Source organism: Hordeum vulgare, chromosome 3H, assembly GCF_904849725.1.
Source record: "Hordeum vulgare subsp. vulgare chromosome 3H, MorexV3_pseudomolecules_assembly, whole genome shotgun sequence".
Taxonomy (NCBI): Eukaryota; Viridiplantae; Streptophyta; class Magnoliopsida; order Poales; family Poaceae; genus Hordeum; species Hordeum vulgare.
The window spans coordinates 330,142,391-330,162,237 of NC_058520.1; positions in this window are offsets into that span (position 1 = coordinate 330,142,391).

Sequence of the window (19,847 nt, forward strand, 5' to 3'; positions counted from 1 at the left end):
CTTAGTACAGGTGAAGGCTAGCAGAAGACTGGGAAGCGACCAACTAGAGAGCGACAACAGTCATCAAAATGCATTGAAATTAACCAACATTAAGTGCAACCATGAGTAGGATATAAATCACCATGAACGTGAATATCATAGAGGCTATGTTGATTTTGTTTCAACTACATGCATGAACATGTGCCAAGTCAAGCCACTTGAATCACTTAAAGGAGGATACCATCATATCGTACTACATCATAATCATCTTGAAATTCATGTTGGCATCCAAGACAAACCATTATAAGCTCCTAGCTAATTAAGCATGGCATCAGAAACTATGATCTCCAAGTTGTCATTGGAAACATGTTTATCTCATAACAAAGTTGAATTAGGAACAATGAGCTAGTCATATTTACAAAAACAAAATAGATTGAGTTCATACCAGCTTTTCCAGGCTCAGTCACTTCATCATATATCGTCATTATTGCCTTTCACTTGCATGACTGAATGATGTGCATCATAATGAGAATTTTCGTGCATTGGACTAAGATGGAAACTGCAGGCAAACACAGAGGAGAAGACAAAGTAATATGGCTCTTTGACGGATAAACAAATATGCATGTGAGAGCCACTAAACATTTTAACCATTACTACTGGAATCCAGAAATTTGCCGTCAGCCAGTTCTTTACTGTCTGCTGGGTGACGGCAAAGAACCTCTTTGCCATTAGTTGACACAATACAGACGGCAAAGAACTGACACATGGCAAAAATACTATTTGCCATGTGTGGGTCCTTTGCCGTCTGCCAGCAGACGGCAATGAGCCCCAGGGCAGACGGCAAAGGGGACGCGTGGGCCCCATGCCTGCCGTGTCCGAAATCCGGGGGCCTTTGCCGTCCGCGGGCCTTTGTCGTCTGCCATACGGCCCTTTGTCGTCTGCCTTACGTCCCTTTGCCGTCGAGGGGCAGATGGCAAAGGGGCCTCCCTATAACGGCCGTTACCCCCCACCTCGCTCACTGTCTCTCTCTCTCTCACCCCGACCACTCTCTCTCTCCACGGCGGCGACGCCCTGCCAGCGAGATCCCCTCCCCGCGGCGAGCCTACCCCCCCCCCCCCCGGCGAGCCCACCCCCCCCCCCAGCGACCCCCTCCCCGCGGCGACCCACCCCCTGCCGCCGCCGCCCCCTGCCACGCGCCGCCCCCTGCCGCCGCCGCCCCCTGCCGCGCGCCGCCCCCTGCCGCCGACGCCCCCTGCGGCGAGCCCCCTGCCGCGCGCCCCCGTGCCGCCGCCGCCCCCTGCCGGTGAGTTTTTTTTGTTTTTCTTTTTAAAAAAGTTAATTACTTTAGTTAGTTTATTAGGTTAGTTTTTTTATTATATATAGGGTAATTTAGTTAGTTTATTTGGTTAGATTATTAGGCTAATTAGGTTAGTTAGTTAGGTTAGAAGAAAAAAAGCAGAAGGAAAAAAAGCAGGAGAAGAAGAAGAAGAAGAAGAAGAGGAGGAGGAGGAGGAGAAAAAAGAAGAAGAAGAAGAAGAAGAAGAAGAAGAGGAGAGGAGGAGGAGGAGAAAGAGGAGGAGAAAGAAGAAGAAGAAGAAGAAGAAGAAGAAGAAGAAGAAGAAAAAGAATAGAAGGAGAAAAAGAGGAGGGGGAGTAGGAGGAGAAAAAAGAAGAAGAAGAAGAAGAAGAAGAAGAAGAAGAAAAAGAGGAGAGAGGAGAAGAAGAAAGAAGAGGAAAAGGGAACCCCGGCACCCCGAAACTGACCCTCGACCCCCGACCCCTGACGCCCGACGCCACTGACCCCCGACCATCGACCTCCGACGCCACTGACCCCCGACCCCCGACCCCCGACGCCACTGACCCCCGACGCCACTAACCCTCGACCCCCGACGCCACTGCCCCCGACCCAGCCCCTCGGCCCACGACTCCCGACCCCCGACGCTCGACGCCACCAACCCCCGACCCCCGACGCCACTGACACCCGACGTCACTGACCCTGGACCCCCGACGCCACTGACCCTGGACCCCCGACGCCACTGACCCCCCACAACCGACGCCACTAACCCCCCGACCCCCGATGCCACCGACCCTCGACGGCACTGACTCCCGACGCCACTAAGCCCCGACCCCCGACACCACTTCTGCCTTCTTTTGAACGAGAAGGTGCTTTTCGGCCTTCCAGAGGCCCACGGGGTCATAGTTTTGAAAATTATGAGTTAGGTCACATATTTTCCGATCATGTTAATTATAAAAACATCGTATTTGTGTTGATCGGGTGAATTTCAATGTGCAGTTGTTCGACGACCTCCACGTGCGTTGTACGAGCTCCGCCCTTGCGTTTGTTGGTGAGCACAAATGACTTCTCCTCCTACCCCCTTAATTTGCTCTGTCCCGGTCTTCGTGCCGATGAAACTTGCTAGCTATAGGTTTCTTCAATCATGAGTATGCGTGACCAGTATGCGTCTCCTGTTCGAAAGGGCGACATCTATAAATATGCATTTCTTTGCATATTTATAACCGCCATCCTTTCGAATTGTCCAACATTATCCATGGACAGCCCGAGTATGTGTAGATTGGGTTTGTTTTCCCGTATGCTGTGCTCCGGATCCGATGCGGAATTTCGTCAGTGCCTCCCCTGTTGTTCTCCGGGTACACATCCTCTCTGCTTATTGCCGAGACGTGTATCAGGAGAACAGCGGGGAGGTGCTGCCGAAATTGTGCGTCGCATCTGGAGCAGAGCATGGGAAAACGAACCCAGTCTACACATACTCGGGTGGGATTAGGACCTATCTTTACCTATTAGCGTGTAGGTTGCATGGACGTAATAAAACTGACAAACTTGATTAGCGTATGAATATAGATGATGAATTATGTATTTATTTCTTGTGCCCCCATAGGTAGCTAGGCAACATGAGTGATCGTGCTTGGATGTACACTGGTCACCCTAGTCAGAAAGACATGACCCATGAATGGTTAACAAAAACCAGGGGGTTTGTGAGAGCCGCATTTGCAAATGGCCAGCAAAAAACATGGTGCCCCTGTCCCAACTGCGACAACTGGAAAAAGCAGACAGAGTTTGAAATGGGTAAACACTTGCAGAAGTGGGGTTTTACGCCTAATTATACGGTGTGGACTTTTCATGGTGAGTCTGACCAACGTGCCAGAGCTGAGGTGATTCGTCGTCGCACCGACGAGCATGGTACCGGGATTGAAGACATGGTGCAAGACTTTGATGATGCTCGGGATTCGGACGATGAGATGGAGGAATCTGCAAAGGCCTTCTATGAAATGCTGGAGTCTTCAAAACGTCCTCTCCACAAGCAGACTGAGCTTTGTCAGCTGGATGCCATCGCGCAAGTAATGGCTCTGAAGGCTCAATTCAACCTAGGCAGAGAATGCTACGACGCGATGATGACGATATTTGGACGCTTTCTACCCAAAGGCCATGTACTGCCTGCAAACCTGTACCAGTCAGAGAAAATCCTCCGTGTACTAAAGATGCCCTATGAGAAGATACATGCCTGTGAGAATGGATGTGCCTTATTTAGGCTTGAGTATGCGGCCTTGAACTATTGCCCCATTTGCAATTCTTCCAGGTATATTGTGGTAGACAACGGCATGGGTGAGAAGAATCAGACCAAAATCCCCATTAGTGTTCTTCGATATCTGCCAATCGTACCAAGACTTCAACGTATTTTCATGGTCGAAGAGACAGCCAGACAGATGACATGGCACAAATTGGGCAAAAGAACCGAACTAGATGCGGATGGGAACAAGATGCTGGTACACACTTCAGATGGTTTTGCGTGGAGGCACTTCGATGCATTACATAAGGATAAATCGGAAGATCCAAGGCAACCTAGAGTTGCCATCAGCACGGATGGGTTCAATGTGTATGGTATGACGGCAGCACAATACAGTTGTTGGCCTGTATTTGTCATTCCACTAAATTTGCCACCCGGAGAGATTATGAAAAGAAAGAACATTTTCCTGACATTGATAATTCCAGGGCCCAACTATCCGGGGAAGAATATGAATGTGTACATGCAGCCGCTTAAGGATGAGTTGCAAGAAGCCTGGGATAATGGGATCAAGACCTACGACGCGGCTACCAAAACAAATTTCAAAATGCATGTGTGGTACATGTACTCGACGCATGATTATCCGGCGTTTGCGCTATTCGCTGGCTGGTGTGTGCATGGAAGGTTCCCGTGCACCACATGCAAGGTAGCTCTTCAGTTCCGTTGGCTGCAGGCTGGTCGCAAGTATTCTTGCTTCGACATGCATAGACAATTCCTGGATCCTGACCATAAGTTCAGAAAAGACAAGAAGAATTTCATCAAAGGTAGAGTTGTCAAAAACACTGCACCAGTTACGTTGACAGGCCAACAGACCCTTGATCAGTTAAACGCTCTCGAGCCCGATCCTTTGCGTCCAGGATACTTCAAAGGGTATAATACGGAACACGCCTGGACTCACAAGTCATGCTTATGGGATCTCCCTTACTTCAAAGACCTCCTTTGCCCACACAACATTAACGTGATGCACACTGAAAAGAATATTGCGGAGGCCATTTTTGGTACATTGTTCGGCATAGAGGGGAAGTCAAAAGATAATCCTAAGGCTAGAATCGACCTGGAGGCTCTATGTGATAGACCGTTGCAAAACTTGCGACAACGGAAAGGAAAGCAAAGCATAGCGAAGCCAAAGGCATGGTTCAATCTTGAAAGGCCAGCTATGAGGGAAATGCTATTGTGGGTGAAAATGCGGTTGATGTTCCCCGATGGGTATGCTGCGAATCTAAAGAGGGGAGCGAGTCTTGAGAAATTGAAAATATTTGGGCTCAAGAGTCATGATTGGCACATATGGATTGAGCGGGTAATGCCGGTGATGTTGCGTGGCTTTATCCCTGAGGATGAATGGCTAGTACTGGCAGAGCTGAGGTATTTCTTCCGTTCTCTTTGTGCGAAAGAACTATCGCCTGGCGAGCTAGATGAAATGGAAGAGTTGGTGCCGGAGTTGGTCTGCAAATTAGAAAAGATCTTTCCACCGGGCTTCTTTAATCCAATGCAACATTTGATTTTGCATCTCCCGACCGAGGCAAGAATGGGGGGGCCCGTTCAAAATCGATGGTGCTACTCAACTGAGAGGATGCAGAAGACGCTTCGAGCTAAGTGTAAAAATAAACGTAGAATTGAAGCATCGATGGCCGAGGCATTCATTACTGAGGAGGCGGCAAACTTCGTGATAGCACACTACGAAGCCAAAAATTATCATTTGCATAACCCGAAGCCTCGGTACAATGATGGCGATCGAGAAAAAGTTCGATCCAACCTCAGCCTATTCAAAGGTAAGCTCGCACCATCCAGTGCTTCGAAAGGGAAATCGTTGGATGTCGAAGAATGGCGGACCATTTCATTGTATATCTTCACCAACCTAACAGAAGTGCGGCCGTACATCGAGTAAGTTCTCGGTAATTTATTGTTCCGCAACTTCTAATTGCTTTGAACCACTCTTATTCCCGGATATTTGATATAGTCGATACGTCGCCGAATTCTCGGATGGAGCGGTCATCGAAAAGGATTCCGTCGAAGAGTATGAGCTTCTCGCAAAGCATGGAGGCGACTATCCTGGTTTCATCTCTTGGTTCAAACAAAGGGTAATTAATTACCATTAAGGGCCCATTTGACTTATTGGTCTAATTTGCGGCTAATGCATCCATTCTTTCGTATTAAACTTGTAGGCTGATGCAGAGTCTATGGACGCCGAGTTGAGACAAGTCGCTAATGGTTTTGACTATAAGGTCCGTTCATTTGACAAATACAACATCAACGGGTATCACTTTCGTACCTTTGGCAAAGAGCTATCTATGCCCGACCTAAAGACTACAAATTGTTCTGTCTCTGCCATCGGCGAAGGAGACACCGAGTATTATGGAAGGGTTGAAGCAATTTATGAACTTCTATTCTATTGTGAAAACCCACCGACCGTCGTAGTCTTCAAATGTTATTGGTTTGAGCCGAGAGAGACTAGAAGGACTCATGAACATATAGGACTAGTCGAAATCAACCAAAACACCCACTTAGATGTTCCCGATGTCTATATTACGGCTCAACAGGCGACACAAGTTTTCTATCTACCGTGGGCCTGCCAAACTGATCCAAATCTCAAAGGTTGGGATGTCGTTTATGAAGTGCCACCACATTTTAGACCACCTACCCTCAATGAAGAGGATTACGAACCTCACATTAACCCAGACACATATGAAGGAGAATTCTTCCAAGAAACACGTATGTCCAAGAAACGTTTCAAGAACCGCTCTACTTCACCCCAGAACATTGAAGTAGACAGCGACAGTGAATCCGTCTTAACCCCTGAGCCCGAACAGGAAGAGCTGGAAGAAGAAGAGGTTACTGTTGCGGATGACCTGTCACTTCTTGACCGATTACATAATGGTGGCCTTCCACATGTTCTTCTAGATAGTGATGATGATGATGCATTTATTGATGATAGTGATGATCATGATGCATTTATTGACCCCGAAGCATATATAGACGAGGACGATTGTTATTAGTTCATGTCAGGTATTCAACTATTATACTATATATAAATTTTGAGTTCATGTTAGGTATTCAATTTTTATTAGTCATGTTGGTATTTATGTTGTACTAATTTCATTTACTCTTTGTCATGACAGGTGTTGAAAGATGGTGGGAAAGGGTCGAAAGCATGCCGCGGCTGCTTCTTCGTCGGCGGGTGATGGGATGGGTACTTCCATTCCTGCCTCGCCTCTTCGGAGAGTGTTGCTCTCTACTATGCAAGGAGCGGCCCCCGTGAGAGGAGGTCGACCACCCGCGAAGCCGAGAGGCACTAAAGGTACACGTTGTATTCATGTTGGTATTTATGTTGTACTCATGTTGTATGCATATTGGTATTTTATTACTCATGTTGGTATTTATGTTGTACTAAAGGTACACGTGGCCGCGGGAGAGGTAGGGCTACACGGTCTCCGCCACCACCCCAAGCTGATTCACCTGAGCACAGGAGGACTTCTAGGGTGGATTCGTCTGAGGTGGAGGCTACACGGTCTCCGGTTCACGAGCCTCGGGTCGACGAGCCTCAGGTCGACGAGCCTTTGACCCACGAGACTCGTGTCCCAGAGGCTTCCTTCCACACGACTGCGGAGCACAGCAGGGATGAGGGTACGTCCCAAGAGACCCAGTGGGATACCTGGCCTGAGCCAACTGGCCATGCTGGTAGCGACGAGGAGCTGGGTGAGGGGGATACCCAGTGGGATACCGTCTACCAGCGTGGTAGTTCGGGGCTCCTGCTCGTGCCAGCGACCCCCGACCAGAGGTGGTCGATTAGGCCAAATGGGGACAAGTAAGTTAATTTACTCTTATTTAACCTTTTGCCTTCGCGTTTTCTCAAATATCTAATGTTTTGGCTTCAATTTGTCATACTGTAGGGGTTGGATTGCTGCCAAGGGTGTCCGCAAGCCCAACAGCGTCCTCGGTGTTCTTTGCCGTCAAAACTTCCCAGGGTTTGTTACGTTGCCCGGTCGGGAGCGAGAGGTAGGGATGACCTGGGAGCACTACTTGGGTGCCCCGGCCCCGCCGGAGGTGGAGATCGACGGTGTTTTGTGTGACACGAGGGCGGACATGGTGATCCGAAAGTTTTGGGTAATTTCTCTTTCACACAATTATAAATTAACCATAGCTATTTATTGTACTAATCGGTGTTGTCTCGTTTGCAGACCTTCTACAGGTGTGAGGAGGGATACGAGGACGACGCGGCAAAGGTTATCGAAACCGAATGTCGCCGCCTACTTCAAAACTTTCATCACGAGGCTCGGGTGCAGGCTGTTCGAGACTACTATGCCACGCGGCGTATTAGGATTGATAAGGCAAAGTGCCGTGATGCTAAGATGGAGAAGGAGAATTACATGAAGGTAATTACATATTATTAAGGCTTTGTAGTTAGTTTCCTTGATTTGGTTCTTACGCACTCAATTTTCTCTTTATTAACTTAGGTGCCCCCGAGATGGTGTGTGGATAAGATGGATTGTTGGGAGGCCTTGGTGGACCAGTGGTGCTCCGAAACGTGGGAGACCAGCCACAACAACGCAAAGGAGAGGCGTGGCAAAATGGTTGGCGTGCCACACCATCAAGGGAGCGTCAACTTAATCCAATTTGGCGAGAACTGGGTATGTGGTTTGCTTCATGCCTCATGCAATTCATTCTTAATGCTATCTTGAGCCCTTTACCAATACAATTTTCTGCTCTCTCTCTTTTAGGCGCGTCACAATAAGACGGAGGCGCCACAGATGTACGACCTGTATGCGATGGCCCATACTGCCTCGTACAAGAAGGTCAAGGCATTCTCTCAGTCTGACCTCGAGCATCCAGAAAACTTCACCAACATCTCCTCCCACGACAAGCTCGTGAAGTACAGAGATCACGGGAAGGTGAGGAAAGGGGAGGACTTTAACCCGAGCGAGGGGCCTATTGATCCAGAGCTGGTGATGATAGCTGGCAACGGGAGGCCCCATGGCTCGCTCGCCATTGGAGACGGCCTTATACGTTGTCCTAGCACTCTCCGGCAGATAAAGGCACGCCAAACGAGCTCTTGTCCGGAGATAACACGTTGTCCACGGCCAGTCGAGCTCGCCATTGAGGTTAGTTTAATGGACTCAACTATCTTTCCGCATTATGTTGTGCGTTGGAACCAATATGATTACATTGCTAACAATGAGTTGTGTTGCAGGCTGCTATTCAGAAAGAGAGAGCGGCAATGCAGGCGGCTATGGCGGAGAAGGATAAGGAAATTAGGGAGCTGGAGGAGAGGACGACTGCATTGGTGGAGGCGGAGAGGGCACGGAATGAAGCGTCTACCAGGGCCATATACGAGCTCTTCGTGGTAAGTTTCTTCTTCATGTTATTTCAAATCTTGCATTTGAATGTCCGTTTCATTAATAAATAAAAAGTTTGACTTGTCGAAACCAAATGTACAGTCTATGTGCGAGAAGAACGGCCAAGTCCCTCCGCCGATGCCAGTCATTAACGTGGTAGGGACGGTGAGTTTCATTTCAGTGGAGTGATCTTAAGAGTGTCCTCATGCTAACTACACATTGCAAACGATGTTTGGTGCAGAATATGTCCCGAAACGCATCGCACGACCCTTCTACAGTCGAGCCTTCTCCAGGGCGGCCTTCTCCAGGTGAAACAAGCCAGAGCCACCGTGCTTCATCCTAACTTAGGTATGTTATTTCTAGTGTTTTAATAAAAAATAGCTAGACTTCCATCTAATAACATAATTAGCTTAGTTAGGTGCAAAATAGCTAGACTTCCATCTAATGACATAATTAGCTTAGTTAGCTCCAAGAAGAAGGAGGAGAGGGAGGAGGAGAAGAAGAAGGGGACAAAAGGATAAGAAGAAGAAGGAGAAGAAGGGGACTTCCTCTTTTTCTCCTTCTTCTTCTCCTTCTTCTTCTCCTCTTCCTTCTCCTTCTCCTCCTCCTCCTCCTCCTCCTTTTTCTTCTTCTTCTCCTCTTCCTTCTCCTTCTCCTCCTCCTCCTCCTTCTTTTACTTCTTCTTCTCTTTCTCTTCTCCTATAGTTAGCTAGGGTTCCACCTAAATGACATAATTAGCTTAGTTAGCTCCAAAATGGCCTATTTAATAAAAAATGACCTATACTTAGCTAATTATCCTCGAAATGACATAATTAGCTCCAAAAAGGCATTCTTAGCCAATTTAGCCCGAAGAAGGGGACAAGAATAGAAAAACAGGAAAATGAAAGCAAGGAAGAGGAAAAAGGAGAAGAAGAAGGAGGAGAGGGAGGAGGAGAAGAAGAAGGGGACAAAAGGATAAGAAGAAGAAGGAGAAGAAGGAGAAGAAGAAGGAGAAGGAGCTCCCGCTCCTTCTCCTTCTTCTTCTCCTTCTTCTTCTCCTTCTTCTCCTTCTTCTCCTTCTCCTCTTCCTTCTCCTTCTCCTCCTCCTCCTCCTCCTCCTTTTTCTTCTTCTTCTCCTCTTCCTCTTCCTCCTCCTTCTTTTACTTCTTCTTCTCTTTCTCTTCTCCTATAGTTAGCTAGGGTTCCACCTAAATGACATAATTAGCTTAGTTAGCTCCAAAATGGCCTATTTAATAAAAAATGACCTATACTTAGCTAATTATCCTCGAAATGACATAATTAGCTCCAAAAAGGCATTCTTAGCCAATTTAGCCTGAAGAAGGGGACAAGAATAGAAAAAGAGGAAAATGAAAGCAAGGAAGAGGAAAAAGGAGAAGAAGAAGGAGGAGAGGAAGGAGGAGAAGAAGAAGGGGACAAAAGGATAAGAAGAAGAAGGAGAAGAAGGAGAAGAAGAAGGAGAAGGAGCTCCCGCTCCTTCTCCTTCTTCTTCTCCTTCTTCTCCTTCTTCTCCTTCTCCTCTTCCTTCTCCTTCTGCTCCTCCTCCTCCTCCTCCTTTTTCTTCTTCTTCTCCTCTTCCTTCTCCTCCTCCTTCTTTTACTTCTTCTTCTCTTTCTCTTCTCCTATAGTTAGCTAGGGTTCCACCTAAATGACATAATTAGCTTAGTTAGCTCCAAAATGGCCTATTTAATAAAAATGACCTATACTTAGCTAATTATCCTCGAAATGACATAATTAGCTCCAAAAAGGCATTCTTAGCCAATTTAGCCCGAAGAAGGGGACAAGAATAGAAAAAGAGGAAAATGAAAGCAAGGAAGAGGAAAAAGGAGAAGAAGAAGGACGAGAGGGAGGAGGAGAAGAAGAAGGGGACAAAATGATAAGAAGAAGAAGGAGAAGAAGGAGAAGAAGAAGGAGAAGAAGAAGGAGAAGAAGAAGGAGAAGGAGCTCCCCCGCTCCTTCTCCTTCTTCTTCTCCTTCTTCTTCTCCTTCTTCTCCTTCTGCTCTTCCTTCTCCTTTTCCTCCTCCTCCTCCTTCTTTTTCTTCTTCTTCTCCTCTTCCTTCCCCTTCTCCTCATCCTCCTCCTTCTTTTACTTCTTCTTCTCTTTCTCTTCTCCTATAGTTAGCTAGGGTTCCACCTAAATGACATAATTAGCTTAGTTAGCTCCAAAGTGGCCTATTTAATAAAAAATGACCTATACTTAGCTAATTATCCTCGAAATGACATAATTAGCTCCAAAAAGGCATTCTTAGCCAATTTAGCCCGAAGAAGGGGACAAGAAGATAAAAAGAGGAAAATGAAAGCAAGGAAGAGGAAAAAGGAGAAGAAGGAGGAGAAGAAGAAGGGGACAAAAGGATAAGAAGAAGAAGGAGAAGAAGGAGAAGAAGACGGAGAAGAAGAAGGAGAAGGAGCTCCCGCTCCTTCTCCTTCTTCTTCTCCTTCTTCTCCTTCTTCTCCTTCTCCTCTTCCTTCTCCTTCTCCTCCTCCTCCTCCTCCTCCTTTTTCTTCTTCTTCTCCTCTTCCTTCTCCTTCTCCTCCTCCTCCTCCTTCTTTTACTTCTTCTTCTCTTTCTATTCTCCTATAGTTAGCTAGGGTTCCACCTAAATGACATAATTAGCTCAGTTAGTTCCAAAATGGCCTATTTAATAAAAAATGACCTATACTTAGCTAATTATCCTCGAAATGACATAATTAGCTCCAAAAAGGCATTCTTAGCCAATTTAGCCCGAAGAAGGGGACAAGAAGAGAAAAAGAGGAAAATGAAAGCAAGGAAGAGGAAAAAGGAGAAGAAGAAGGAGGAGAGGGAGGACGAGAAGAAGAAGGGGACCAAAGGATAAAAAGAAGAAGGAGAAGAAGGAGAAGAAGAAGGAGAAGGAGCTCCCACTCCTTCTCCTTCTTCTTCTCCTTCTTCTCCTTCTTCTCCTTCTCCTCTTCCTTCTCCTTCTCCTCCTCCTCCTCCTCCTCCTTTTTCTTCTTCTTCTCCTCTTCCTTCTCCTTCTCCTCCTCCTCCTCCTTCTTTTACTTCTTCTTCTCTTTCTCTTCTCCTATAGTTAGCTAGGGTTCCACCTAAATGACATAATTAGCTTAGTTAGCTCCAAAATGGCCTATTTAATAAAAATGACCTATACTTAGCTAATTATCCTCGAAATGACATAATTAGCTCCAAAAAGGCATTCTTAGCCAATTTAGCCTGAAGAAGGGGACAAGAAGAGAAAAAGAGGAAAATGAAAGCAAGGAAGAGGAAAAAGGAGAAGAAGGAGGAGAAGAAAGAGGAGAAGAAGAAGGGGACAAAAGGATAAGAAGAAGAAGGAGAAGAAGAAGGAGAAGAAGGAGAAGAAGAAGGGCTCCTTCTCCTTCTTCTTCTCCTTCTTCTCCTTCTTCTCCTTCTCCTCTTCCTTATCCTTCTCCTCCTCCTCCTCCTCCTTTTTCTTCTTCTTCTCCTCTTCCTTATCCTCCTCCTTCTTTTACTTCTTCTTCTCTTTCTCTTCTCCTATAGTTAGCTAGGGTTCCACCTAAATGACATAATTATCTTAGTTAGCTCCAAAATGGCCTATTTAATAAAAAATGACCTATACTTAGCTAATTATCCTCGAAATGACATAATTAGCTCCAAAAAGGCATTCTTAGCCAAATTAGCCCGAAGAAGTGGACAAGAAGAGAAAAATAGGAAAATGAAAGCAAGGAAGAGGAAAAAGGAGAAGAAGGAGGAGAGGGAGGAGGAGAAGAAGAAGGGGAGAAAAGGATAAGAAGAAGGAAGAGGAGAAGGAGAAGAAGGAGAAGAAGAAGGAGAAGAAGAAGGAGAAGGAGCTCAGCGGGAGCTCCTTCTCCTTCTTCTTCTCCTTCTTCTCCTTCTCCTCTTCCTTCTCCTTCTCCTTCTTCTCCTTCTCCTCTTCCTTCTCCTTCTCCTCCTCCTCCTCCTCCTCCTTTTTCTTCTTCTTCTCCTCTTCCTTCTCCTTCTCCTCTTCCTTCTCCTTCTCCTCCTTCTCCTCCTCCTCCTCCTTCTTTTACTTCTTCTTCTCTTTCTCTTCTCCTATAGTTAGCTAGGGTTCCACCTAAATGACATAATTAGCTTAGTTAGCTCCTAAATGGTCTATATTTAGCTAATTTCTCTCTGAAATAACCTATATATACACTACTTCATCTAGTATTATTTTTCTAACTTTCTTATTTGTCATTTTGCAGATTACCTTCACTTCACGGGAAGCTTGGTTGATGGAATGCTTGAAGATGATTTCTTGTACCATGTGTTGTATTGAAACTATTGTAGTATATGAATATATGAAACTTTGTATGCACGTGGATGAAACTAGTGTAATATATGGTTTGGTACGGATGTAACTTCCATAATATGTATGCACTATGGATGAGAGTTATTTTAATATGGTTATGAGTACGGAAAGATATTTATTTATGTCAAATATATATATATATCCTGATTATTGTTAAAAATACTGGATATAACAAAAAACAAATAAAAAAGGGGCTGGTTCCCCTCTTTGCCGTCTGCCCCCACATGGCAAAGGGGGGGAGGCAGACGGCAAAGGGGGGAATCTGCCCCCCTCTCTCCCCTCTTTGCCGTCTGCCCCCGCATGGCAAAGGGGGGGAGGCAGACGGCAAAGGGGGAATCTGCCCCCCCTCTCCCCCTCTTTGCCGTCTGCCCCCACATGGCAAAGGGGGGGAGGCAGACGGCAAAGGGGGGAATCTGCCCCCCTCTCTCCCCTCTTTGCCGTCTGCCCCCGCATGGCAAAGGGGGGGAGGCAGACGGCAAAGGGGGGAGGCCTGCCGTTAACACTTAACGGGGACGTTGTAATATATGCCGTCCCACTTATTTTGCCGTCTGCCCCCTCATGGCAAAGATTCTTTGCCGTCCGCTTTGTGAAAGCAGACGGCAAAGAGCCTCTTCACCGGATTTTTTTTTACCGTCTACTTTGCCGTCTGCTGACCGACGGCAAAGCCTTTGCCGTCCGTGGTAGCCCCCTTTGCCGTCCGCCTTGGCAGACGGCAAATTCCTGAATTTCAGTAGTGCATGGTCTTCTACCTTGACCCAAAGAAAAAAAAACTATTTACACAGGAAAGCTCCCAACAAGAAAAAGAAGAAAGGGAAATATTTTTGGGTTTTCTTTTTAAAATACTTCTAAGCAAGCGGAAAAGTAAACTTACACCTATTTTTTTTCTCAAACTAAACAAACACATGAGAAGGAAGCGAAGAAAAGAAATAAACTAGCATGGATGATACAATGGCAAGGTGTGAACACCGACTATCAAAGTGAAAGTGTGAGCAAGAATATAACGTCGGTGAGAAACACGTACTCCCCAAGCTTAGGCTTTTGGCCTAAGTTGGCCTACTCCCAAGGAGGGAAATAACAGTCTCCGGGGTACTCTGGAGTGTACTGAGGGTGCCACTGTTGGGTGAGCTCCTTCTGGCTCCCATTGGTAAACTGGCGTCTGGTACTCGACTGGTATCTCAGTCACGGGTGCATGTGGTGGCGCTATGCCCCAATATGCGTAGATGTACGAGGGCATAATAATGTACGTGCCTAGATGAAGATTGAACAAAGAAGGAGCAGGCAAAGTAATAGCCTCACAACTACCCTGGCTAAACACCAAGTTATAAATCATCCTCTTATTATTATCTCTATCAAGAAAGTCATGGCGAACCATGCTATCATAATCTAGATATCTCTCAGGAAGAAACATCTCTTCTTCCTCGTGCAGTCGAATAGGTATCTCAAAATGTTTAGCTAGACGGGTAGCATAGCTACCTCCATAAACAACGCCTTTAGTATGGTTTGTGTTCAACCGTTGAGCCACTATAGCGCCCAAGCTATAAGTTTTATCATTATAAAGAGCTTCGTGCAAAACCGCAAGATCTGGGGAGCTAAGAGCCCCAGCTTTCCCACGGCCAATCAAACATTTTCCCACGAATAGAGAGAAATACCAAAGCACAGGAAAATGTATACTAGCAACTCTAGTGCAAGACACTCCTCTCTCCTCTCCTACAGCAATAGTATCAATGAAAGCCTCCAAGTCTCATGGACGAGGTTCATGAATATCCCCAACATCAGGTAATTTGCAAACATTGCAAAAATCCTAAAGTGACATACGTTGGGGGATATCATATAACTTGAACTCAACCATAGGAGGATCCTTCCTAGGATAGAAATTAAAGCTTTGCACGAAAATATTAGTGAGGAGGAGATATTGTGGGCACTTATCTTCAACAAATGCGGTAAGGCCTGCGTTCTCCACCAAGTAATAAATATCCTCATAAAGACCGACGGCACGTAAGAACACATTGCTTGTCCACTCGCACGCTCGAACTTCTGCAACTCGGGGGATCGGATACTTGGGTTTCTTCTTCTCATTTTCATCTTCCTTGGGGTTATGGCTTGAAGAGCCTCTTAGGAACCTCCTCATCTTTTCCTTTTTCTTTCTCTGAAAATTTGTGAAATTTTTAGTGACTCAAAAGAAAAGTGAACTCAACAAAACTCATAGCAACTACTCCTACCAGTGCCTAGAGGCAATATCATGCATAAAAACTACTTGGGACCAACTAAATTGAGCATGCAAAGCTCAAGAACAGGGTCACCAACGTAGCAAAAATATGCACCGAATAAAGCACTAGAGCAAAAACTAATTGGACCAATGGAGGAGTCACATACCAAGGAACAATCTCCCCAAAACAGTTTGGTGAATGGGGCTTTGCACAAGGAATTCGAAAAATGCAGCAAGAGGAGCAAGAACAAGGGTTTGAGCTGTGGAATAATTTTTCTGGAGGTAGGAGAAGGAGATGGGAGCTGGAATAAGTGGAGGGGGGCCACGTGGGGCCCACAAGCCTGCCAGGCCCGGCCAGGGGGTGGCCGGGCCTCCTCGGCTTGTGGCCCACTAGCGCATCCCCCTGACTAGCTCTCTATCTCAGATTTTTTCAAAAATTCCACAAAAAATCATACTTGAATTTCAGGGCATTTGAAGAACTTTTATTTTCGGGACACTTTTCTAAGGGACGGAGAAAGCATAAAACAGGAAAATAAAACTAAATTTATCATTTTTCTTCTAAGCAATAGAAAGTACAAGTTGGGAACAAAGGGTTGTGACTCCTAGATTCATCCATCTCATGGTCATCAAAAGAAATCCGTCAATGAGGTTGATCAAGTCTGCTTGACAAACTTTTTTCGAATCACATAAAACCGGAGAATTTTCGAATAATCACTAGGTTACCTCAACGGGGATGTGCATATCCCCACCAAGTAAATCATACTTCATCTTGACAGTAGGTATAGGGCATTCAAAGCTCCCAATAAGAATTGATGAAGTTTTTTCAATAGCATTGATGCAATGTACTCGATATTGTTTCTTCGTAAAGTGCACCGTGTGCTCATTACCGTTAACATGGAAAGTGACATTGCCTTTGTTGCAATCAATAACAGCCCCTGCAGTGTTTAAAAAGGGTCTTCCAAGGATGACCGCCATGGCATCATCCTTGGGAATATCTAGAATAACAAAGTCCGTTAAGATAGTAACATTAGCAACCACAACTGGCACATCCTCACAAATGCCGATAGGAAAAGCAGTTGCTTTGTCGGCCATTTGCAAAGATATTTCTGTGGGTGTCAACTTATTCAATTCAAGTCTACGATAAAGAGAGAGGCATAACACTAACAACAGCTCCAAGATCGCATAAATCGGTTCTAACATAATTTACTTTAATGGAGCAAGGTATAGTGGGCACTACGGGATCACCTAGTTTCTTAGGAGTTCCACCAATGAAGGTGTATTTGGCAAGCATGGTGGAAATCTCAACCTCCGGTATCTTCCTTTTATTTGTCACAATATATTTAATGTACTTAGCATAAGGAGACATTTTGAGCTTATCTGTCAAACGCATTTGCAGAAAGACAGGTCTAATCATTTCAACAAAGCGCTCAAAATCCTCATCATCCTTTTTCTTGGATGGTTTGGGAGGAAAGGGCATGGGTTTCTGAACCCATGGTTCTCTTTCTTTACCATGCTTCCTAGCAATAAAGTCGTTCTTATCGTATCTCTTGTTCTTAGGTTGTGGGTTATCAAGATCAACACTAGGTTCAATCTCCACATCCTTATCATTACTAGGTTGAGCATCATCATGAACACCACTATCGATATTATCACTAGGCTCACGTTCATCACCAGATTTTGTTTCGGCATCAAAAATAGAGATACCGTTTGGATTCTCAGGTGTAACATCAGCTGGTTTGCTAGCATGCAAGTTCCTATCATCTTTCTTTTTCTTCCTATCACTAGGTTGACTAGATGCATCAGTGCTAACTCCTTGAGAATCTTGTTCAATTCTCTTAGGATGGCCCTCAGGATACAAAGGTTCCTGAGTCATTCTACCACCTCTAGTGATGACTCTAGCGGAATTGTCATTCAACTCATTGAGCAAGTAATTTTGAGCCTTAAGTACTTGTTCTACTTGAGTAGCGACCATAGAGGCATGTTTACTCAAAAGCTTAAGATCATTGACATTTCTATCCACACAAGCACTTAAATGACTAAGCATACGAGCATTCTGTTCCAATTGTCTGCTAACATAATCATTGGAACTTTGTTGTTTGGCTACAAAGTTATCAAATTCATCTAAGCATAAGCTAGCAGGTTTATCAAAAGGAATATCACTCTCATTGAATCTACGAAGAGAATTTACCTCTACTACTAGTGTCGGGTTATCAAGACCATGTATTTCTTCGATAGGTGGTAGATTCTTAACATATTCAGATTTAATACCTTACTCTTGCATAGATTTTTTGGCTTCTTGCATATCTTCAGGACTGAGGAATAGAATACCTCTTTTCTTCGGAGTTGGCTTCGAAGGTGGTTCGGGAATAGTCCAAGCATCATCATTGCTCAAGATATTATTCAATAGAATTTCAGCTTGTTCCACAGTTCGTTCCCTGAAAACACAACCAACACAACTATCTAGGTGGTCCCTAGAAGCATCGGTTAGTCCATTATAAGAGATATCAAGTATTTCATTCTTCTCAAGAGGGTGATCAGGCAAAGCATTCAGTAACTGGACAAGCCTCCCCCAAGCTTGTGGGAGACTCTCTTCTTCAACTTGCACAAAGTTATATATATCCTGCAAGGCAGCTTGTTTCTTATGGGCAGGAAAATATTTCTCAGAGAAGGAGTAAATCATATCCTGGGGACTACGCACACAACCAGGAGCAAGAGAAGTAAACCAAGCCTTAGCGTCATCCTTTAGCGAGAAAGGAAACATCTTAAGGATATAGTAATGGCGAATATTTTCCTCGCTCGTGAATAGGGTGGCTATATCATTCAACTTGGTAAGATGTGCTACAACCGTTTCAGACTCATAACCATGAAAAGGATCAGATTCGACCAAAGTGATTAACTCAGGATCGACAGAGAATTCATAATCCTTATTAGTCACAAAGATGGGTGAAGTAGCAAACTTAGGATCGTATTTCATTCTAGCATTCAGAGATTTTTCCTTCCACTTGCTCAGTAAATTCTCAAGATCATAGCTATCCTTACAAGCAATAAAGTCCTCAGCTACCTCTCCCTCCATAACATAACCCTCGGGTATATCAGGCAATTAATATCTAGGAGAGCTAGTTCTAACAGGTGAAACTGCAGGTTGTACTTCAATAATTTCAGCAGTTTCAGAAGTATCATCACATTCAGCAGCAACTCCAACAATTTGTGCATCAAGAAATGCACCCAGTGGCAAAGCAGTATCAAGCAAAGCATCATCATAAGCATCATGGATAGAAGAAGTAGCATCATCAAACACAGGCGACATATCAATGTTTCTAGCATGAGGTGGTGTCGCAAACTTACTCATAACTAAAGGTGAATCAAGTGCAGAGCTAGATGACAGTTCCTTACCTGTCCGCGTAGTTGAGGGCAAGACTTTAGTTTTCGGATCTCTCGGATTCCTCATAGTGATCAACAGACGTAAATCCCAAGTGACTTAGAGAATAGAGCTATGCCTTCCCGGCAACGGCGCCAGAACATAGTCTTGATAACCTACAAGTATAGGGGATCGCAACAGTTTTCGAGGGCAGAGTATTCAACCCAAATTTGTTGATTCGACACAAGGGGAAGCCAAAGAATATTCTCGAGTATTAGCAATTGAGTTGTTAATTCAACCACCTGAAAGACTTAGTATCTGCAGTAAATTTTCAGTAGCAAAGTAGTGCGATAGCAACGGTAGAAACGGTAACAGTAGCTATAGTGACAGCACTAGAGGTAACAGTAGCAGCAGTGACATCAGTAGCGGTAACAGTAGCAGTAGTGACAACAGTAGCGGTAAAGCTCGTAGGCATTGGATCGATGATGGATAATTATGTCGGATGACATTCATCATGTAACCGTTATAACATGGGGAGATATGTAACTAGCTCCAGTTCGTCAATGTAATGTAGGCATGCATTCCGTATATAGTCATACGTGCTTATGGAAAGAACTTGCATAACATCTATTGTCCATCCCTCCCGTGGCAGCGGGGTCCTAATGAAAACTACGGGATATTAAGGGTCTTCTTTTAATAGAGAACCGGAACAAAGCATTAGCACATAGTGAATACATGAACTCCTCATACTATGGTCATCTCCGGGAGTGGTTCCGGCTATTGTCACTGCGGGGTTGCCGGGTCATAACAGATAGTAGGTGACTACAACTTGCAAGATAGGATCAAGAACACACATATATTGATGAAAACATAATAGGTTCAGATCTGAAATCATGGCACTCGGGCCCTAGTAACAAGCATTAAGCATGGCAAAGTAGTAGCAACATCAATCTCAGAACATAGTCGATACTAGGGATCAATCCCCATCAAAACTAACTTGATTACATGATACATCTCATCCAACCCATCACCGTCGAGCAAGCCTACGATGAAATTACTCACCAACGGTGAAGAGCATCATGGAATTGGCAATGAAGGATGGTTGATGA